General features: G+C 39.5%; 1 protein-coding gene across 5 annotated transcripts in view; it reads left to right on the top strand.

Moving 5' to 3' along the window:
• TRERF1 (transcriptional regulating factor 1) overlaps nt 1-21,889 on the top strand; it is a 294,312-nt gene that overhangs the window by 181,815 nt on the left and 90,608 nt on the right. For all 5 annotated transcript variants that reach the window (XM_043999734.1, XM_043999737.1, XM_043999736.1 and 2 more), the window contains one exon: nt 20,081-20,193. The gene's annotated coding sequence lies outside the window, so the exon portion shown is untranslated. The remainder of the gene's footprint in view (nt 1-20,080; nt 20,194-21,889) is intronic.

The following is a 21,889-nucleotide window of genomic DNA, read 5'->3' as shown; positions in this document are numbered from 1 at the left end:
CATCACTTCCAATTACCATTCCCTACCACAGTTCCCAACCTCCAATCAACAGAACCCTTGCTTGTAACAAACAAGTAGCCAAGCAAATTGAAATCATCACACTGACCTTGTCTTAAAAAAATGCATGCCATATTTTATACCTGTAGTTCTCCACTTCTCTGTGGAGACATGAGACATGCTTCACCCCAAGTCCTTAAAGTCACAATAAAACCTCAGATTTAAAATGTCCTGTTAAGGGGTAAAATTCTAGCTAAACTGTCTAAAATATCTAATGAGTGGTCGCCAATAAATTATAAGCTTTAGCAAGAGTTAGACTTTTAAGCATTTATTAAGGAGAATAAGAATTTGGTAAAGAGAGAGAGAAAGGCCTAGATTTCTATCTATTAAAGGGAGAGCACATTTTTAGCTCCCTTCTCCGCCAGCGTCCCCAGGAAAGAGAGCGAGCCTGAGCGCCAGTCTCTTCCTTCCTCCTCCCACTAGCCCGCGTCACTTCCTGACTCCTGGTCTTGCCCTCAAAGACCTTCCCTTCATGGGCAGAACTCTTCTACAGTAAGTATCCAGCAGGTGGCGTTATTCCAATCGTTACAGTCCCCCCTGTTGTTCCTCAAGAAACAAAATGTTTCCTTGACGGAACAGTAAAAAGAATATAATAACTATTGCTAACTAATAATATGTGAACAACAATATAGAAAAGGAAGAGAGGAAAGTTTTGTCCAGAGGGGCGATTTTTTTTTTTCCTCATGAACCGACGCTTTGACATTAGTCTTGCAAAGGGAGGGCCTCTGCAGAGAATACATGTTACAGATGGTGTATATTATAACAGAAAGAGAAAAAAACAACAAAAACAACAAATCAAAACTGTTCATTTAAAGTCTCTGAAAGTCTTTTCTCAGATGTCCTCTAGGCGTAGTCGTAGAATGGAAGTCTTTTCAGGGGTTGATGTGTGGATGCTGGTAATCAGCCAGGAAAATTTCCTACAAAATTGAGCTTAACACAGCTTTAAAATAGCTTTGTCAATAATCAAATCAAACAATGAAAGTTCTCAAAAACATGTCTAAGGGAATACAGAATCTTAGTTGTTAACACGTGAAACATATAATAAAACAAAAATTGAACCATTCTTTAAAATTATAATATTATTATAGTCCCCCCTTATGGAGGGTAATTGAGAAGACAATTGCTGCAATATTAATTAATAAAAATAATTTTTATCTTTGTTTTATCACTTTTTGCATCATCTGCCTAATTATCCTCATGCCATTATGAGAAATTAAAAAATCTAATATAATTGGTAACAGATGTCAAGGCCAAATTCAACACTGTATTTATCATGACACCTGAGATAATTATGGGGGTTACCATAAAAGAACAGAGAAATGATGGGATATGAGCATTCCCACACTTGAGCAATATGTACTGCCCATACAGTATGCCAGACTTAAAATAGGTGGATGGAATATATGTCCATGCCACCGAACATATTGGAAGAAACTGAGTCAGACTTAATCAGATGCATGGGATTGAGATGTCCATGGCATCAGGCATATAGGAGGGAGCATAGAAGCCAGGTGTAGAAGTGAGATGGGTGGGATGAATACTTCCAGCCATCTGTACAATATTGTGGGGAAAAAGAGAATAAAATATTAAACCAAGAGAATCCAACCTCAACATTTGTCAAAAGCCGTTCCCTCGGCCATACCTTGACTTCATGCATGTCTCCCCTCATGTGACAGTTCAGTGTCTGCTCTTGCATGTATTCCTCTTGTGATTGGATGGCATCTTGGCCAACTGGCATCTGATAACTCAGAATAACGGCAATTAATGTCTTAAATGATAAATTCCCATAATTTAAAATCTCATATGGATTTAAAAATTGAGGATAATAAATGATTGCAAAAAATGTGAATACATCTTGACTCAGAACACAATATATAATTATGCAACAATTTCAAATAATACCCCTTTTTTTTACTTAGTATACAATTACTTTTGTGAAAAATCAGAACATATTTGAATACAAGTTAAAGCACAACACAATCTCAAAGACAACTTTTACAAATGTTCCCCTCTTTTTTTTTTTTTTGGAATATGCTTATCAAAAATAATACTTCTAGAATCAATTTACACTTGCCATGGCAACCAATTTGCCAGGGAAATGCTTTAAAGAGTTTGATCAAATAATCAGTTGAGAAAAAATAATAAAAACAAACAACTCAGAATATGGGAGCACAATACTCCTAGAATTAACATTGCATTATGAAATCAAAACCATCTCGCAATTTTTTCAAAATTAGATAAATGAATAGAAGAAAATACACATGGAACAATAAAAGACAATGAAATTCAAACTAGGGAAATCTAAATGAATATGAACTTAATATTAATGAGTCTTATAAAATATAAACTTGATCACAACTATAAAAAGCTTTTACAAATATTCTCCTTGTTTTAAAAACTAAGTATAAGACACAATCTCAAAAGCCTGAAAATCTCTATGAAAATAAACCCATACCATTAATTTCAAAATGTATATATAATAGCATAGAAATCCTATGTAACCTCTGAACTGACATTAATACTCTGAGTGAATTCAGAACACTTTTGATTCCGATATCTAAAATCCCCAATACTCATATCAATACCTTGCTGCTTACTTCTACATTTCTGTAAAATATGTACCCTTCCATGGCAAAAGAAGCGGAGTCTTGAACTATGGTGATGATTGTCATTCTTATTCAGCTTAAGTTTTTCTTCTTTAACCCCTCTATATTGTCTGTCGGGCTTTTCACCATACAAACGCTTTATAAGATTACTAATTAAAGACAAAAGCAGGTTAGCAAAATTATGAACAAATCGAGCATATCTGGAATTTAAAGGGTTTTCTAAAGTTGTCTCAGAAGCACAGCCAGGCTGGGGAAGGGCTGAGCCTGAAGCTGCAAATGTAGTTAGAGAAAGTTGCGCATGAGCATTAGATCTCTGGACTTCCCAGGCCGGGGAAGCAATGGGCTTGGCCATGGGAGGAGTAGAGGGTGGAGTCTGGAGAGGGGGGGAAGGACCGGGGCAATTTGAATCAGACTTGATTTTGAACTCAGGCCTGGATTCCTCTTCCCCCACTTTGCCTCCAGGTGCTAGGGGATTAAAAGCTTCTAGAGGGTGGGTCTTTGCCTCCAGGCATGCAAAATTAGAGCAACAATTAGTGTTAGAACTGGGAAAAGCTGCAGGAATCTCTTCAGGTTTCTCTGAAAAAGCATGGTTGGGAGAGGGAGAGATATTTCCTTGTGCGAGTAAGTTGCTGGCTCTTTTAACAAAAATAAAAAGAAAAATAGAAAATCCACAAAAACAAAGCATTAACATGATCTTATCTCCCATTTGTCTGGTTAAACAGACTAAAATCAAAAATAGGGTAATTAGGGAGTTTAAAAGGTCCATTCGAAAAATTTTAAAGGGAAAACACAGCCAGTGCGCCAGTACTTAGCAGTTTAAAGGGAGAGGGAGGGGAAATTTCTTACCCAACCAGAAGATCAGAAGAAGACTGAGGTTTAGCTTTCCTCTTCGTGGTCAGCCATCTGTTAAGGGGTAAAATTCTAGCTAAACTGTCTAAAATATCTAATGAGTGGTCGCCAATAAATTATAAGCTTTAGCAAGAGTTAGACTTTTAAGCATTTATTAAGGAGAATAAGAATTTGGTAAAGAGAGAGAGAAAGGCCTAGATTTCTATCTATTAAAGGGAGAGCACATTTTTAGCTCCCTTCTCCGCCAGCGTCCCCAGGAAAGAGAGCGAGCCTGAGCGCCAGTCTCTTCCTTCCTCCTCCCACTAGCCCGCGTCACTTCCTGACTCCTGGTCTTGCCCTCAAAGACCTTCCCTTCATGGGCAGAACTCTTCTACAGTAAGTATCCAGCAGGTGGCGTTATTCCAATCGTTACAGTCCTTAGTATCGAAGGGGTGAGATGAATCAGTATTTGTGTTTATGTGTCAATGGTGTACTTCTCTTCCAGATACCTGTAATACTTCTCTCAGAGTATTCTTATTGGTCATGTATGTAAAACACATAAAATTTTTTAAAGTTATTTTTTATAATAATTCTTTGTAGATCCATTTTGGTTTCCAGAGGGAGGGAAAAGAATGTATGGGTAGAGAGGGAAACCTTCCTGAAGAGATGATAGGCCCATTGGCTTTAGAGTTGGATACTACCTCAGAAATCATCATTGCCAAACCCCTCATTTGACATATAGGGAAACCAATGCCTCTAGACATTCAGTGGCTTGCCCAAATTCAAATAAGCAGTAACTAGTAGATGTTGAATTCAAATTCAAGGACCACTTGCTTGAAATCCAAAGCTTTCCTCTTTTCCCCTGTGCTTCCTCTACAAAAGTGAAGGCACAGTCCTGTAAGAATCTCATACTAAACACCAAAAGCTTGTGATCACCAAAAGGACTTTACAATTTATATTTTATTTTTGCTTTTTTTGGGTACTTTTTTTACACCACAGAGATCTACCAGTAGATGCCGCAATGGAAGGTAGTTTCTAATGGAATGCCCCCAGAGACCTGTCTTTCACTTTGTTCCTTTCAACATTTTTCTCAATTACTTGGATGAAAATGTAAAATGTGTACCTATCAGATTCATGGATGACGTGAGGCTAAGAAGGATAGCATACATGTTGAAAGATAGAATCTGAATTCAAAAAGATCTCAAGAGGCTAGAATGGTTGACCAACCCTAATAAGATGAAATATAAGAGAAAAAAAATGTATAAAACCTTATCCGTGGATTCAAAATGTCAACTGCATAAGTACTTAATGAGAATATGAGTAGGCAACAATCGAATGAATAAAAAAAGACCTTAGGGTTTCAGTGAACTGCATGTTCAGTATGAGCTGAAGTAGGGTATGGCAGCCCCCAAATTAACACTTTTGGCTGTATTCATAGATGCGTATTTGTGAAAGATTAGCCCAAGGTACTTGCCCTGGTCTACATTTGGAGTATCATGTCCTATTCTTATGTCGGTGTTTTAGGAAGGACATTGATGTTCTAGAGCATGTTCTTGAGATGACTACCTGAATGGTGAGCCTACTGGAAACCATACTTTTTGAGCATCAGTTGAAAGAACTGGAAGTGTTTTACCTGGGCAAAAAGAAGGTTTGGGTGGCAGGTGATAGTGACCTTTCAAATATTTGAAGAGTAACATGTGAAATAGAATTAGACTCGCTTTGGGTTTTGTTTTGGTTTGGTTTGGTTTTTTTGCGGGGCAATGAGGGTTAAGTGACTTGCCCACGGTCACACAGCTAGTAAGTGTCAAGTGTCTGAGGCCGGCTTTGAACTCAGGTCCTCCTGAATCCAGGGCCAGTACTTTATGCACCACGCCACCTAGCTGCCCCGCTTTGTTTTAATTGTATAGAATCAGAAGCGGTAAATTAAAACTTTCTAACAATGAGATACATCCAAAAGGGAAAGTGTCCTTCCCAGAGAGTTGTAGTGGGTTCCCCATCCCTGGAATCAAGAAAGGTTAGATCATTCTTTCTCAGATGAAAAAAAATCACTCTTACTCTCTTCCAATACTTGGGAATCTATGTTGCTATGATTCCATTACTCTAGACAGACAACAAATTTAAAGGATTATAATAGCAATCCCTAGGAGGAAGGCTGGGAAAAAGATGTATGCATATCTTTGTGTAAATATGATGTTGGACTCTCCATTCTTCTAATCATAATGGACCTGAAACAATTTTTTTCCCTTAGCCCTTCACTCTGCAGGTGTCATGAGGATTTATTTAATTTCACGTAAATTCATCAAATACCCATTGTATCCAAGACATTATACTAAGTTCTGGAAGTAATTAGGGTGAAAAAAAGGACACAAATCCTGCCCTTGAAGATATTACAGTTTAGTTGGAGGTGATAAGGTGATTATGAAATATAAACTACAGTATTAGTTAGCAAATGATCCCATGATAAAATTTGTAAGCAGAACTGTAACTAGGGTTGGGTAATTGAGCCTTTGTCCCCAGGGTGCCAAATCCTTAAGCAGCTTAGAAAAAATTGAGTTTAATATTTCGTTAGTCAGAATAACCTCTCCCAGCCCCAACTGAACTGGGGACATGTTTAGTCCTGTTTTTTTCTAGTATCAACGTTGTTAATTTGCTCCATGGGAAAAATCAAATAGAGTAGCCTGAGAGATTTGAATTACTGGTTGGGGAAATCAGGAAAGGTTTGGGACATCTACTTAAATCGTCCTAGCCAGAGAAAAATTAAAACCTAATTTTGAAGAAGATTCCCTACTCCCTTTCAGGCACCCATTTCCCTTTGCAGAAACTCTTCCAGATGTCTGAATCTTTTCTTTCTTTTCTGACTTCAGGGTATATGGACAACAGCTGGTTCCCATCCATCCTCCCTCAAAAAATGCTTGGCAAAATTGAATTACATATTCTCCTCTTAGCCTTCATTTCTCCACTGACATTTTAGGGGAAAGGCGGCGTGATCAAAGGGACATGATATTTTTCTTCCCCATGCCCTTTGTTAGTAACCCATCATAACTCAGAGCTGCCTCTGCCACAATGTGATTTTTTTCCAAGCCACATTACAAGCATTTTTCCCCAGAATGAATGAACAGCCCGTGTTCCAAAAGTTACAGGCCTTTTTTGGGACTCCTCTTTTCCTATATAAACAATATTACAAATACTGATAGCTTATAAGGTTGGCCGAGGCCAACGTGATGCAGTTGAAAAAGATGAGGGATTTAGACTCAGAAGACCTGGATTCAAATCCAAGCTGCCTATGTGGCCCTCCAAAAATTGTTTAATCTCTCTGGACTCCATGTCTTCATATGTAACTGGAAGGTAGAGGAAGCTGAGTTGAGGATTTTTTCATTCATTGTATTTGCATTCATAGTTCCTGGCCCGTAGGGGGCACTTAATAAATATTTAGTGATGGATTGATAAATGGCCTTTAAAGTCCCTTTCCAGTTCTAAGTTGAGCAGGTAGGTGGTGCAGTGGATAGAACAAAATTGGAATCGAGAAGACTTGAGGTCCAGTCCTGCCCCAGACACTTAATAGCAGTATGACCTTCTGCAAGTCACTTAACTTCTCTGCTTCAGTTTCCCAATCTGTAAAATGAGATAATGATGGCACCTACCTCATAATGTGTGAGAATCAGTTGAGATGACATATGTACCATGCTTGCAAACCTTACTTTAAAGCAATATATAAATAATTATTCATTTAGAGAGAGGATAATAGATTGAAAACTTCTAAGGAACTTTGAAGATCTTCCAGTCCAATTCTGTGTTTTAGAAATGAAGAAACAGTTCTAGACTTGTCCAAGACCATACTCATAAAAAGTGGCATAGCCTTAAGAATTGGTGCCTGGATCATTTGATTCCAAATCTGCCTCCTTACAGTCACACTAACATGAAAGATTACATTCTGTCTGTGATAAAGAACCCACTCTGAAAAAAATAAAATAAAAGAACCCACTCTGGGCTGAGGTCCCGCCAAACCTTTTTCAGGGCTTCTCATCTACTTTTGGTGCCTACCAGGCACTTAGCTTTCACCTGTGGCTCCCAAGAAGTTGTAGCATGAGCAGCGGCCACACCCAAGTAAACCATCTTGCAGATAGGCAAAACCACGTTGAGGTTAACTGACAGGCCTCAAACTGTTCAATGACTTAGGGGGGTGTCTACCCCAAGCATGTGAAGACTTCCCCTCAGAATGACCAGATGAGAACAGTCTCTTCCAGTGGCCATGAAGGTGGCTGAAGATGACACTGTGGAGTGTTTAAAGCTTGGTCATCCCCTGCATTCTGGGCTGTCCCCAGTTGTCTTGACTTTTGTTCTGCTGCTGGATTTGATGTGATTCTGGGAGAGAGAGTGAGGCCGATGACTTCCTGCAACTCTGCCTCACTTAAACCCAATTCATGCAGGAGTCAACACATTACCCCATGATGTCACTGGTCCTCCTCAGAAACGAAGGACGAACAAATAATAGTCCATTCATATCAATGAAAGTGTACTTCTTGACCACTTTAAAAAAAAATCAATCAGGAAAAATGAATTGTGTGGAAAATGAGTTAATTAATTCAATGCAACAATAATTTATTAAATGCTTACTGTGTGTGAGGCTTTCAAATACATGCCAGATACTTAAAAACCATCTTTATTCACCAGAAGCTTACAATTGACCAGCAAGCTCTACATGTACACAATAATAGAAAAGTGTATACAAAAAATAAAAATTAATTTTAAGTGGCAAAGAAGAAAGTATAGTTCTTTTGTATATTTAAGTAGTAGTATTATCATTTAAAAATTAGATTTTATTGCTCTCTTTTGTTTTTACTTAATAGTCATTTCTAGGTATCTTTCCCACCATAGACTTTGCCATGAAACAGAGAAAAATATAGTGAAGGGGGCAGCTAGTTGGCACAGTAGATAAAGCACCAGCCCTGGATTCAGGAGGACCTGAATTCAAATCCGGTCTCAGACATTTGACACTTACTAGCTGTGTGACCCTGGGAAAGTCACTTAACCCTCATTGCCCCATAAGAAGAAGAAGGAGGAGGAGGAGGAAGAGGAGGGAAAGAAAGAAAGAAAGAAAGAAAGAAAGAAAGAAAGAAAGAAAGAAAGAAAGAAAGAAAGAAAGAAAGAAAGGAAGGAAGGAAGAAAGAAAGAAAGAAAGAAAGAAAGAAAGAAAGAAAGAAAGAAAGAAAGAAAGAAAGAAAGAAAGAAAGAAAGAAAGAAAGAAAGAAAGAAAGAAAGAAAGAAAGAAGGAAAGAAAGAAAAGCAAAACCAACCCATACAGTGCCCAGGTCTGAAAATGGCTGTACTGTACGTTGAAAGAGTGGTGTCCCTTCCTGCCTCCCTACCAGAAGATCAGGTAGTATAATTGCTTAGTATACACAGTATTTCATTTTAGTATTATGCTTATTTACATTTATTCTAGTCCTTGTGACATATTTTCCTAGGTCTTCTTACTGCTCTCTACATCAGTTCCTACAAGCAGAAGAGTTATTTGGCATGCATATTCAGATTAATTTTTTTTTCTGCAGTCTCTAAGCAAGATGGTTGAGGAACATGTTGAGTATGGTGGGGGAGATAGCCTAGATTTAAGAATTTACTGTAGAGATTTCATGAAGTGAATAAGTTATGTGAATTTAATTGAGATTTGAGTGTACAGTAAAAATCCCCTAACTGATTAATTAAGGGGAAAGAGCTGTTTAAATGAGAAATCCGGTCTACAGAAATTGGTATGTGGTGGAGAATATTTGGGCTGGTTGCTTAGAGACTTTGGTTTCAGGCCTGACCATGCCATTGACTAATTGTTTTTATTTTTGGCAAATTGCTTCATCCTCTGAGCCTCAATTTCCTCATCTACAAAATGAGGGGTGGGTGTCATAGAATCATTGATTTTGGACCAGAAGGTACATTTAAAGGATCATTTATGAAACTCAAAACTTAAAAAAAAAAAAGAATGTTAATACTTGTTTTTACATGTAATTGGGGAAAAATAAAAAAAAAATTTTTTCCAAAAAAGAAGGGGGCAGCTAGGTGGCCCACTGGATAAAGCACTGGCCCTGGATTCAGGAGGACCTGAGTTCAAATCCTGCCTTTGACACTTGACACTTACTAGCTGTGTGACCTTGGGCAACTAAGTCACTTAAGCCCTCATTGCCCCACCAAAAAAAGAAAAAGGGAAAAAAAAGGAAAGAGGCAAAGAGGGGCAGCTAGGTGGCGCAATGGATAAAGCACTGGCCCTGGATTCAGGAGGACCTGAGTTCAAATCCTGCTTCAGACACTTGACACTTGACACTTACTAGCTGTGTGACCCTGGGCAAGTCACTTAACCCTCATTGCCCTACAAAAAAAAAAAAAAAGAAAAGAAAAAGAGAAAGATCACTTGGGGCTAGGTGATGCACTGGATAAAGCACCAGACCCTGGGCAAGTCTCTTTAACCCTCATTACCCTGGAAAAAAGAAAAGAAAAGAAAAGATCACTTAAGGGGTTGCAGGACTTTTGTATCTCTGGGGGAATTTGAGCTGGAAAGGGGCCTACTCAAGTGTATAACCTTATCATTATCCTCAATTCCTCACTCTACATATCTAGTCATTTGCCAAATCTGGCCAGTTTTACCTCCACAACACCTCTCCTATCTGTCCCCTTCTTTTCCCTTTTATGTGTGTCCTCACTATTATTATGGGTTGCTCATTGGTCTCCCCGCCTCAAGTCCCTTCCCCAGTCCCATTTATCCTCCACACAGCTGCCAAAATGATTTTCCTGAGGCATATGTCTAATAATATCACTTCCCTACTCAATAAATTCCCATGGCTCCTTATTGCTTCCAGAATAAAATAAAAACTCCTCCACTTGGCTTTTAAAGACCTTCACAATCTGGCCCACCCCCAGTCCAGAATGACCATGAATTCCAAATTAATGAAATGCATGGATATAAAGAAAAAGCATTAACTGTAGAAATGAGAGATAAGGATATTAGTTCTTCCAGTTACTAGTTGTGTGACCTTGCACCAGGTGTTTTTCTTCTGGGCCTGTTTCTTCTTATATAAACTGTGCACATAACCATGCTTGCATCACTTAACCTCTCCCTTACAGTGTTTTATGTGAGTATCTGGTCAGATGATATATGAAGAGTGTCTTAGAATTGTAAAATGCTATATAAATATGAGCTGAGATGATGATTAATAATATTGTCATTGTGAGTAATGAGGTTTTTCCTCTATTTTGCAGCTGCTTTGTCCCTTGTAGGGATGGGGAGAAAGGAGAAGGCGAGGACAAACATTTATTAAGGGCCTACTATGTGCTAGGCACTGTGCTAAGCACTTTGGAAATATCTCATTACATCCTCACTTTGAGGTATTTTCCCCATTTTTCAGTTGAGGAAACTGAGGCAAACCACAATTAAGTGATTTGTCCAGGGTCACACTGGTGGGGTCTGAGGTTAGATTTGAACTGAGCTTTTCTTGGCGCTGAGTCCAGCACACTATCCACTGTGCATTTCCTTTCTTAGGACCTCAGTCTCCTCATTTGTAACCTCATTTATAATATTTCAACCAGGGAGCTGAAATATTAATTCATTCATTCAACAAACATTTATTATAGATGACCTATTTTAATTTTGCAAGTGATTATTTTTACCCTTATTTGAACCCTTTGAGACAGACAGATCATTGTTTTCCCCAATACTCCTAAGTCAGTTTCCCAAAACTTGACTAAGTTTCCTTCTACACCTGACATTCTTTTTTTTTTTTTTAGTGAGGCAATTGGGGTTAAGTGACTTGCCCAGGGTCACATAGCTAGTAAGTGTTAAGTGTCTGAGGCCAGATTTGAACTCAGGTCCTCCTGACTCCAGGGCCGGTGCTCTATCCACTGTGCCACCTAGCTGCCCCTACACCTGACATTCTAATCCTTCCTGCCCCTCAATGCCTCCTTGCCTTAGTGCAGCCACGTCCAGAGTGGGATGGCTCATCTCTTGGCAAGTACTAACTCGCATGTCTACATTTATATAGCATAGCCTTCAGAAAAGCAAGGTGTCTTAGCAACAGCACTCAAGAGCTGGGAGAGGAGTAATATGAGGACTCAGGGTGAGAACTCTGCCCATCTAGCTGGGGAGATCCTGGGGGCTTTAAGGAGGAGGCAGCTTTCCCTTCTTGCTAATCTCAGCCACAGTGGTACCTGGGACAGGAATGCAGTATCCAGCTCTTTAGCCGCTTCGCTTCAGTTGAACAAGCATTTATTAAGAGCCTACTCATGCCAGCAAAGACAATCCCTGTCCTCAAGGATCTTACTTTCTATTGAAGACATGGAGACAGATGAATAAATGCAAAGGAATTTCATGAGTGGTTGAGGAGTGGGGCTGGTCAAGATCCCCTTGACTCTCTCGGATCGGGAGGAAAACTAAGGAGACAGAACAGTTGGCCTCATTCAACCCAAGCCCAGGCTTTCTCAAAAGACTGGAAGTTCTCTGTCTGTGCTGGTTTCTCAGTTGCTCCTCAGACCTCCATTTCCATTTTCCCCAGTCGTAGCTATGCCAGTTTCTTTTCTGTAGTGGGTGGTATACAAGGAATACTTAGCACCTCATTTTGTTCTAGGGCTTCCTATCTCATTCACCCTGCTGTTCATATCTTGTTTCTCTTCCACCCCCTTAACCCGCCTCTACTTCTCTTTTTAGTAGGAAGTAAGAGGTTTTCATTTTACTGGCCAGACAGTTGAGGAGAACTTTTGGATTCAGATTTTAAAATCATAGTTTATAAAACTTAATCCTTTCCCTCCTCCCCAAGTTGGGGGGGTGGCACTTTTTGTTTATTCACTTAATGCTATACATGACCACCTTTACAGAGCACCTTTATGTAGTTTTGAAAAAGCACTTTGTATAAATTTTCATTTGATCCTTACAAAAGCTTGGGAGTGAGGGGGTTATTAACCCCTTTTTGCAGATGGAGAAACTGAGTTTCAGAGAGATTTCATGGCTTGTCTTGGTCTAGCCAACTAGTAAGTATCTGAAGAGGGATTTGAACCTTTGTCCTGCTGACTTCAAATGCATCATTTGATTCACCATGCCTCTTACTTAATCCTTGTAATAACTCCATGCATGATGTGGGTAGGTCAAACAGGGTTTATGTCTAATTTTTAGAATGGGAAACAAGGATTGTTCAACAGCATTATAGGTGTATCGGAAAAGAGCATCTGACTGAACTACCTTTAGCTGTTGCTAGTCTATCATTTATCCCTTCTGGTCTTCAGTTTCATTATTTGTAGAAAGAGTGGCTCAAAATGGATGATCTCTAAGTTTCTTTTCATAACATTTCTTTTTAAAATTTTTTTAAAGTTTCTTTTCATATTTTAACATTCTATAGTTCTATGACTTAGCCACTGTCAAACAATTAATAGTGAATTGAGAGTATAATCTAGTTCTTTAGATATCCTGCATTGAGACTTTGTTATGATTTACCATCATCATCATCATATAATTGTTTTTCCTATACTTCCCAGCTGGTCTGGCCAGCCTGACTACTAAAAAATGACCAGCCATATAACCTTGAGAGAGTCGCTTCCTATCTCAGTTCCTCAGTTTCTTCATCTATAAGATGGGCAAGTTGTGGAAGCTTCCCATGGTGAGGTCAAGAGGGCTACATATCTAAAACTGGTTAGACTGGATGGTGATGAGGCTTAAGGGAGAAATGTAAGAATTCAGGGTCATATTAAGGCTAAGAATGAGAAAGCATCAGCCCAACTACCCAAGACAGGTATGTGATCCAACTAGGGATGATGGTCAGATCAATACCTTTTTCCCAAAGGTCATTGCTGACTAAGAGCTTCATGGTATAGGGACAGATAGTCTCTGGTTCAGGAATATTGAAGTCTTATAACCATCCTATCAAGGTAGTTACTTATACACTTTGAAATCAGATCTGTCACCAACACTATTCGGAACCCAGTCAGTGGCCTTCCTCGGTTCTGGGTGACTCTACCCAGACAGAGCTGGTATAAGGGAACAAGGATAGGAAAATATTGGAGTTAAAGGTGGGGAGGTGGGGGGACATGATAAGGAAACTGGCTTCTTGGGATTATAGATAGAACTCAAGCAACCTTAAAGGCCACATAGTGCATCCCTTGATTTTACAAGTGAAGAAACTGAGGCCCGGAGAAATTTAGTGACTCACCCCCAAGGTTACCCAGGTAACAACTATGAAGGAATGGGATCTGAACTTGGGTCCTCTTAATTCTTTCTACTCTAGCACCACAGTGCCTCCCTAGAAAAAACAACTTAAGAGTACACGCCCTTGGTGCCACTTGTGTTAGTCTATTCAACTCCCTTCCTCTTCTCAGTTTTTCTTGTCAAGTGAGGGGTTTGGATAAGATGGTCTTGGGGGTCCCTTCCCTCTCAGACAAATGATGATCCTCTTTGCCTAGAGCATTATAATCGATGTCTGAGACCTGAAGGAATGATTTCGCTCAGCTTGTCAACACCACCTTCTGACCCAAATCTCTGTGGATAGCTTTTGTTCACTGTATCCTACCTACTTCCATTCAGTACTTCAACTTAATTTGGGTTGATTTCCAGTTACTGTATTGACTTATTTGTACATAAACAGTTACTCCCCTCAAACCTCCTCTTCTCCAACATTCAGCGTTAATGACACATAATCTTTGCAATGTTACAGACAACAGGCTTCAAAAACATTCCGTTGCTATAGAAATGTTTATGATGTGCTTATCTCTAGGACTCCATAAGAGACAAACTCTCAAATTATAGATGATTTAGAGTTTGCATTGGGAGTGTGTGTGTGAGTGTGAGAGTGTGGTTGGCATTAGCATTTAAAAATGCCTGAACCTTTGAAGAAGGAAGTTTTATTTCTGCAGTTATCTCTAAAAGTTTAAAATAGGAACTACTTAAAAGCTAACAGCTTTGTAAAGAGAGCTTTTTCTTTTAAACATTCAAATGAGTGAAATTGACTTCTAATGTTTCCCTCAAGTATTAATGCAGAAGGAATTTGGAGGCTTTTTGAAGTTGTCTGTCACAAAGAGTTTATTTTTTTAAAAATCATTTTTGTAGTATTAACAGTAGATATCAACAGCAGAAGGACCCTTGGCATTTTGAGTGCCCAGACCCTAGGTGCTTATCTCAGTTCATTTTGATGAGTGGGTCATGGTTCTTATTTGATGAGTGGGTCATGGTTCTTATTCAAAGACATGCTTCAGATGGTGTTTCTGTGTTGTAAGAAGAGGTCAGGAGAGGGTCAGTCAGCAAGCATTTATTAAGCACTACTGTGTGCCAGGCACTATGTTAAGCATATGAGAAACAGAGGCAAAAAAAAATCACATTCTAATGAGATAAATGGTAAACAATAGAGCCATTGGAATTCTGGTAATCTCAGAGATGAAGGTGGGGTGGAGGTTGGGCATGGGATCAGGAAGGGTCTCTTGCTGAAGGTGAGCTTTGAGCTGAGTCTTAAAGGATGACAGATAAACTGAGAGGCAGAGGATTCCAGGTCTGTGGGCCAGTGCAAAGGCACGGAGATGGAATATTATGTTTGACTAACAGCAAGTAAGCCAGTCTAGTTGAATTGTAGAGTATAGGCAATACAGTAGAGGTAGGAAAGATAGGAAGAGATCAATATGATAATATATTTGAATATATGAAGAGCTTTTCATGTCCCCCAAAGGAATTTATATTTGATCCTGAAGGTAATAGGGTACCCTTAGAACTCATTGACCTAAGGGAATGACGGGGTTCAGACCTAAGCTTTTGAAATAGCATCCTTACTAGCTGTGTGACCCTGGGCAAGTCACTTAACCTTCATTGCCCTGCAAAAAAAAAAAAAAAGAAAGAAAAAAAAAAGAAAAAAGGAAAGAAATAGTACTTGACAGTTGAGTGGAAGATGAATTGGAACAAGAAGAGACAAGGTTGGAAAGGCAGTTTGAAGCCTATTTCAAGAGATGATGAGGGCCTGGATCCAGATAATGGCTGTGTTTGTGGATAGAAGAGTATGTATATGAGATGTTGTGAAGGTAGATGCTGTAAGAGTTGTTGACACATTGGATATGTGGATTGAATGAGAGTGAGAAGTTGAGGATGACTCACCATTGTGAGCTTGGGGAATTGGGAAGAGGGTAGTTCCTTCCAAAATAATAGGGAAGATGGGGAAGATAATGAAGTCTGTTTTGGACTTGCTGAGTTTGATATGGCTATGGGACATCCTGTTTGAGAGGCGGTCAGTGATGCTTGATTGGAGCTTAGTAGAGAGACTAGGGCAAAATAGAACCAGGAATCATCTACACAGAGATGATAATTCCATATCTAAGGAGATCTAAGGGGGTGCTCAGCCTTTGGTGACCTCCACCATTAGAGGACATTACAGCAAAGTAGGCTGAGAGGGTGCGGTCAAACAGATAGGAGAACCAGGGGAGAGAGACCCCGAAAACCAGATGTGTCCAGGGAGAGAAGGTGATCCATAGTGTTAAATGCTTCAGAAAGGTCAAGTTGGATGATGCTTGAGAAAAGGTCATGAGATTGGTTGATTAGGAGATCATTGATAATTTTGGAGTGGGCGGTTTCATTTTAAAGGGGGTAAGGGGAGATTTAGATGCCAGATTGTAGAGGGAGTAGAAGAGAGTGAGGGGAGAGGAATAGTCCCCTAAAATGTGGCCGAAGCCTGGCACATTGGTGCCACTCCCTCTCAGACCACCCAAAGTCTTGCTTCCCAGGAATTCTGTCTTCAAGTCATTCTTTTTAATTTTTTAATTTTTTTTTTTTGGTGAGGCAATTGGGGTTGTGACTTTCCCAGGGTCACACAGCTAGTACGTGTCAAGTGTCTGAGGCCGGATTTGAACTCCAGTCCTCCTGACTCTAAGGCCGGTGCTCTATCCACTGTGCCACCTAGCTGACCTGTCAAGTCATTTTTGTACTCCCACTTTCCCCTACCTGAAAGTACTCTGCCTTTCTGGGAGAAGTTTGACCTGATTGTTTTTTATTATCACTTCCACTCTGAAAATCTTAGGATTCTGTCTGCTCTGCCAAATTTTCAAAGCTTCTTTTGGTAGAAGGGAAAAGTCTTGGAGAAATATGAATTAATTGACCTATGTCTCCAACCAATAATATAAATCAGACCTGAGTTCATATCATACCTCATTTACTATCACCCTGAACAATTTGCCAAACCAAGCCTCAGTTTCTTCATCTGCAAAATGGGAGAGGGGTTGGACTCAAAAACCTCTGAGGCCCTTTCTAGCTCTAAATCTATGAACTTATGAGTTGTAGAAGGAATAAGTGCTATAGAAAGTGAAGGGGGCACCCCAATTTAGAGTTGGGCGGAAGGCTATATGGAGGAAGGAAAATCTAAGCCTTGCTTGGCCTTGATCTTGCAAAATTAGTATGATTTTTATAGGTAGAGTCAAAGGCTATGTCATGGTTGGAAAATAGTAATCTGTACCCAAGTGAAATTTCATTTAGTGTGTTCAGCAGCAGTGAGTAGATGAAGCCAGAAGGGATATGTAAGGGCATCATGGGAGGATAAGGGTTAGGAAGATGAGGCAGAGTTTCCCTGTGACTCTCATTCTGTGCATAATAGCATTTGAAAATGCTGCTGATATTTATTTTTAGTTTAAATGATATCTTTCTGAGGAATGGGGAGGGGAGGAAGAGAGGTTATGGAATCAAGGACTATTAAGATGATCATTATTATGATTGCTGGCTTCATGGGGGAACTGCTGTCTATGGGAGACCCTCTGAGCCCTTCCAATCCCATTAATCATGTGGGTGCACAATAAATATTTCATGATTTAAAAAAAAATGTGACTGCTAAAAGAGAGAAATGTCATCCTGAATCAGTTATGTCTAGTTCTGTGCCTAGTAGAATGTTTTAGACAAAATAGAAACTCTCAATTATTCAAATGATTTAGGGGAAGGAAAGGTGAACGAACATTTATATATGGCCTACTATGTGCCAGGCACTATATTAAGCACTTTATATTACAAATATGATCTCATTTGATCCTCACAACAACTCTATTATCTCCATTTTACAGTTGAGGAAACTAAAGCAGGCAGAGGTTAAATGACTTGCCCAGGGTCACACAACTAATAAATTTCTAAGGCTGGATTTGAATTCAGGTCTTCTTAACTTCAAGCCCAGTGTTCTACCCAATGCGCCACCAGCTGCTTTCAGTTAAATTGAGAATGACTTGTCTTCCTGCTCAGATGGATATTGGGATAGTGAGTGAGCTCCCTATGTTTATTATCCCAGAATGTTAGACCTGGGCATGGGTGGAAGGTGTGGAAAGGGAAATGGGGCAGAAAGGATTGATTCATAGCACTGTTATTCTAGTATTTATTGAACAAATATATTTTTACTCTGTCCATCATCAACTTTAAGACTTTGATTCTTCATCCTGTTCCTTTGGAATGATCTTACCTGTCACTACTTGTGTGACCTTGAGCATGCCCTCTAACTTAAACCAGAAAGCATTTATCAAGGTACCTACTGTATACTATATGATAATCACTGGGCTTAGTTACTAGAGAAAAAAACAGAAAATGAAACTATTCCTGCCCTAAAGAAATTGACATTCTGCTGGGGAAAATGTACACAGAAAAGCAAATATAAGGTAGATTTTTTGGAGGAGGCACTAGCAGCTGTGAAGATGGTATTAAGAGTTGAACTTTCAGGGGGCAGCTAGGTGACACAGTGGATAAAGCATCAGCTCTGGATTCAGGAGGACCTGAGTTCAAATCCGGCCTCAGGCGCTTGACACTTACTAGCTGTGTGACCCTGGGCAAGTCACTTAACCCTTATTGCCTGGGGGGGGGGGAGTTGGACTCAGAAAAAATCCAGTAACTACAAGAGGCAGAAAGGAAGAAGGAGTACATTTCAGGCATGGGGGATAGCCATTATAAAGGCACAAAGATAGGAGAGATGAAATGCCATGTTTGAAGAAAAGTAGTAAGATCAATTTAGCTCAACTGGAGGATGTGTGAAGGGGAATTTGTATAGGCTAAAATGTAGGTTGGGGACAGCTTATGAGTAGTTTTGTTGCCAAATAAGAGTTTATATTAGTTTATATTAGGTTCTAGAGGACACAGGGCACCAACACGGTTTATTGAGCAGGGGAGTGACATGGTTAGGCTTATGCTTTAGTAAAAATCAATTGGACAATTATGTGGAACACAGATTGAAGAGGAGAGAGATTTGAGGCAGGAACATCAGTCAACTGCCACAATTTAAAGGTCCATTATCTTTTACAGATTTAGGTCCCCTATAATATGAAATCGCTTATAGACCATGTACCCAAATCCTAGCTCAGTGCCAAGTTGTATGTTCTTTTATTTCTCAAAGGGGTGTGAGAGGACAGCCATAGGCCTTTAAAGCTTTTTTTTTTTTTTTTTTTGTGGGACAATGAGGGTTAAGTGGCTTGCCTAGGGTCACCCAGCTAGTACGTATCAAGTGTCTGAGGCTGGATTTGAACCCAGGTCCTCCTGAATCCAGGGCTGGTGCTTTATCCAGTGTGCCACCTAGCTGCCCCCTTTTTTTACTTTTGACATCTTTTATTGATGTATTTTGATTTTATATCACTTACATTTCCCATTTGTATCTGCTTGCCTCTCCCCCCCCCTTAGAGTCATCTCTTATACCAAAGAATAAAAAAGAGGGGGAAAAATGGAATGGGTTTAGCAAAATTAGCCAACAAAAAAGGGTCTAATTTTATGTACTTTATTCTACTTCCATAGCACTCCACCACTACAAAGAAGAAGGAAGGGTGGTAGTTAGAAAGAGGTTCTGACTTATATATCTTCTTTGGGTCCATGCTTGATCATCATTATAATTTTATATGTTTTCAATTTGGATTGTTTTATTATTTTTGATATTTCTATTTCATTATTGTAGTCATTGTGTATACTATGTTCTTGGTTCTGCTCATTTCACTTCTCATTAGTTTGTATAAAATACTCTGTATCCATCATATTCATCCTGCCATACCATATGGTAACTTTCCATCAGACTCATATTTTGTTTAGCCATTCCCTAATTGATAAAGTTCTCTAGGGGAAGATTCTTTGTTAATGTTTCTAATTTGAAATGAGGTCCTTGGAGGACAAGATTGGTGTAGGTTTATGTTTCTTTCCATCCCCACCCTGCTTTTTTAGGAGTATGTGAAGTTTTGTTTTGTTTTTTGCAGGGCAGTGAGGGTCAAGTGACTTGCCCAGGATCACACAGCTAGTTAAGTGTCAAGTGTCTGAGGCTGGATTTGAACTCAGGTCCTCCTGAATCCAAGGCCAGTGCTTTATCCACTGTGCCACCTAGCTGCCCGAGTATGTGAAGTTTTGAGCTTCCTGTAGGTCCCCTGTACTTCTCTCCAAGTCTAGGAGCTGTGATGAAGGGAGAGTGGTTGCCGTATTGGCTGTTTAGAAATATGAGTGCAAACTGGATTTTCAGATCCTCACCGAATTTCCTCTTCTGTCCTCTCTGTCCCTTGGATACTTTAGAGTGAATTAGAAGCCTCTTCCTGAAAATGAAAGTTGGGAGAGGAAAGGGGTAAATGATGATGGAGAAGTGACCCTTCTTTTCTTTCTCTTACAGCCATACCAGACCCCTTCCCCCACCCTGTGAGCAGCATGCAAACAGCATGACGGGCCTTAGAAGAAGTGACCAGAGCCAAATCCTTTACTCAGCCAACTGCTGCCAAGGTCACGGTGAGGTTCGGTTTCTCTTCTGGGCAGATTTACTAATTTTCATTTTTTAAAAGTTAAATAAAAAATTATGTAAACTCTCATTGTCTCATGTTATGGGCTGGAAGAATATGTCATACTTGAGGGGGATGGACCTAGAGCTACAATTCAGACATATTCAGCGTGGTTAATTTTTTTTACATTTTCATACTCAGTAAGGCAATATAGCATCATGGTTTGGGTACTGGACTAGGAGTCAGGAACCTTGGGTCCTATTACGTGGCCATGTGACTTTGGACATTTTCTTTTCTTCTATAAAATGAAGGAATTCCCTTTTAGATCTAACATTACATGAATCATCAGGATTAATAGAGGGGAGAAAAAAGTGTGGACAATGGCAGACTAAAAAGGAATTTAAGAATTGTCCCTTTTCACTTTTGTGACATAGATTCAGAGGCACACAGTTACTCATTTCCTTGCCATTCCCCTAATCTAAGCTGTTCAGAAGAAAAGATTCTTGGTTTCTCTTGGTAACAACTGAAATCTAATCACAAATTGATTATTTGTATGACCACTGTCTTTTTAATAATATTTTATTTTTTCCCGATTACATATAAAGACAATTTTTAACATTTATTAAAAATTTTTTTTTGAGTTCCAAATTTTTTCCCGTCCTTCTTCACCTCCCCCTCCCTCAAATGGTAAGCAATTTGATATACGTTATATATGTGCAATCATGTAAAACATATTTCTGTATTAGTCATGTTGATCACTGTCTTTACCAGGTACCTACCTTATGAAAGGTGTCATACAGCCATGGGGAAAATAGTCCTTAATTATTAGATTTTCTTTATAGGTCTGTTTCCCTTCCAATTATTCCCTTCCAGTGAATGTTCTTCTACCCCATTTCTCCCCCCTCCCCAGGTACTTTCCCCACTCCCTTCAGTTTTGGAGTGAGATGTGAAACTGTTTTACTTGTTACTGTATAATATAATAATTTCCAAAAGATCCTCTGCTCTACTCATTTTACATTCTTGTATACTCAGTCTTTCTGCAAGCTAAAAGACTAGTTCCTGCTAACCCTTGTCAGAGGTTTATTATAGGAAGAGGTATTATCATTGAGAGGCCTCTTGGTGTAGTGGATAGAGAACTGACCATGTAGTCAGGATGATTTCACTTAATGTCCTCTCTCTGATCCGTATCACCTTTTGTGACCACGAGAGAATCACTTAACCCTTCAATAGTCTCAGGACTACTGGCCATAAGTTGCAGAGAAGATAGATTCTACTTTGGTTAAAAATGCCTTGCTAGGGGGCAGCTAGGTGGCGCAGTGGATAGAGCACCGGCCCCGGAGTCAGGAGGACCTGAGTTCAAATCTGGCCTCAGACACTTAACATGTACTAGCTGTGTGACCCTGGGCAAGTCACTTAACCCCAATTGCCTCACTTTAAAACAAAAAAAAAGAGCTAAAGCAAAGAGGCTTATCACCAAAGGACTGGGAAACTAACTGATACTACTTTTTTTGGTTGTTGTTTGCTTGTTTTGTGGGGCAGTGGGGGTTAAGTGACTTGCCCAAGGTCACACAGCTAGTGTCAAGTGTCTGAGGCCAGATTTGAACTTAGGTCCTCCTCCGGTGCTTTATCCACTGTGTCACCTAGCTGCCCCCACTGATACTACTTTTAAAAAAAAAAAATTTTGGCTATACTATCTCACAAAACTG

Source organism: Dromiciops gliroides, chromosome 4 (genome assembly GCF_019393635.1).
Source record: "Dromiciops gliroides isolate mDroGli1 chromosome 4, mDroGli1.pri, whole genome shotgun sequence".
Classification (NCBI taxonomy): domain Eukaryota; kingdom Metazoa; phylum Chordata; class Mammalia; order Microbiotheria; family Microbiotheriidae; genus Dromiciops; species Dromiciops gliroides.
Note: the sequence above shows the minus strand (reverse complement) of the source record. Positions and strands in the feature narration are given on the sequence as shown.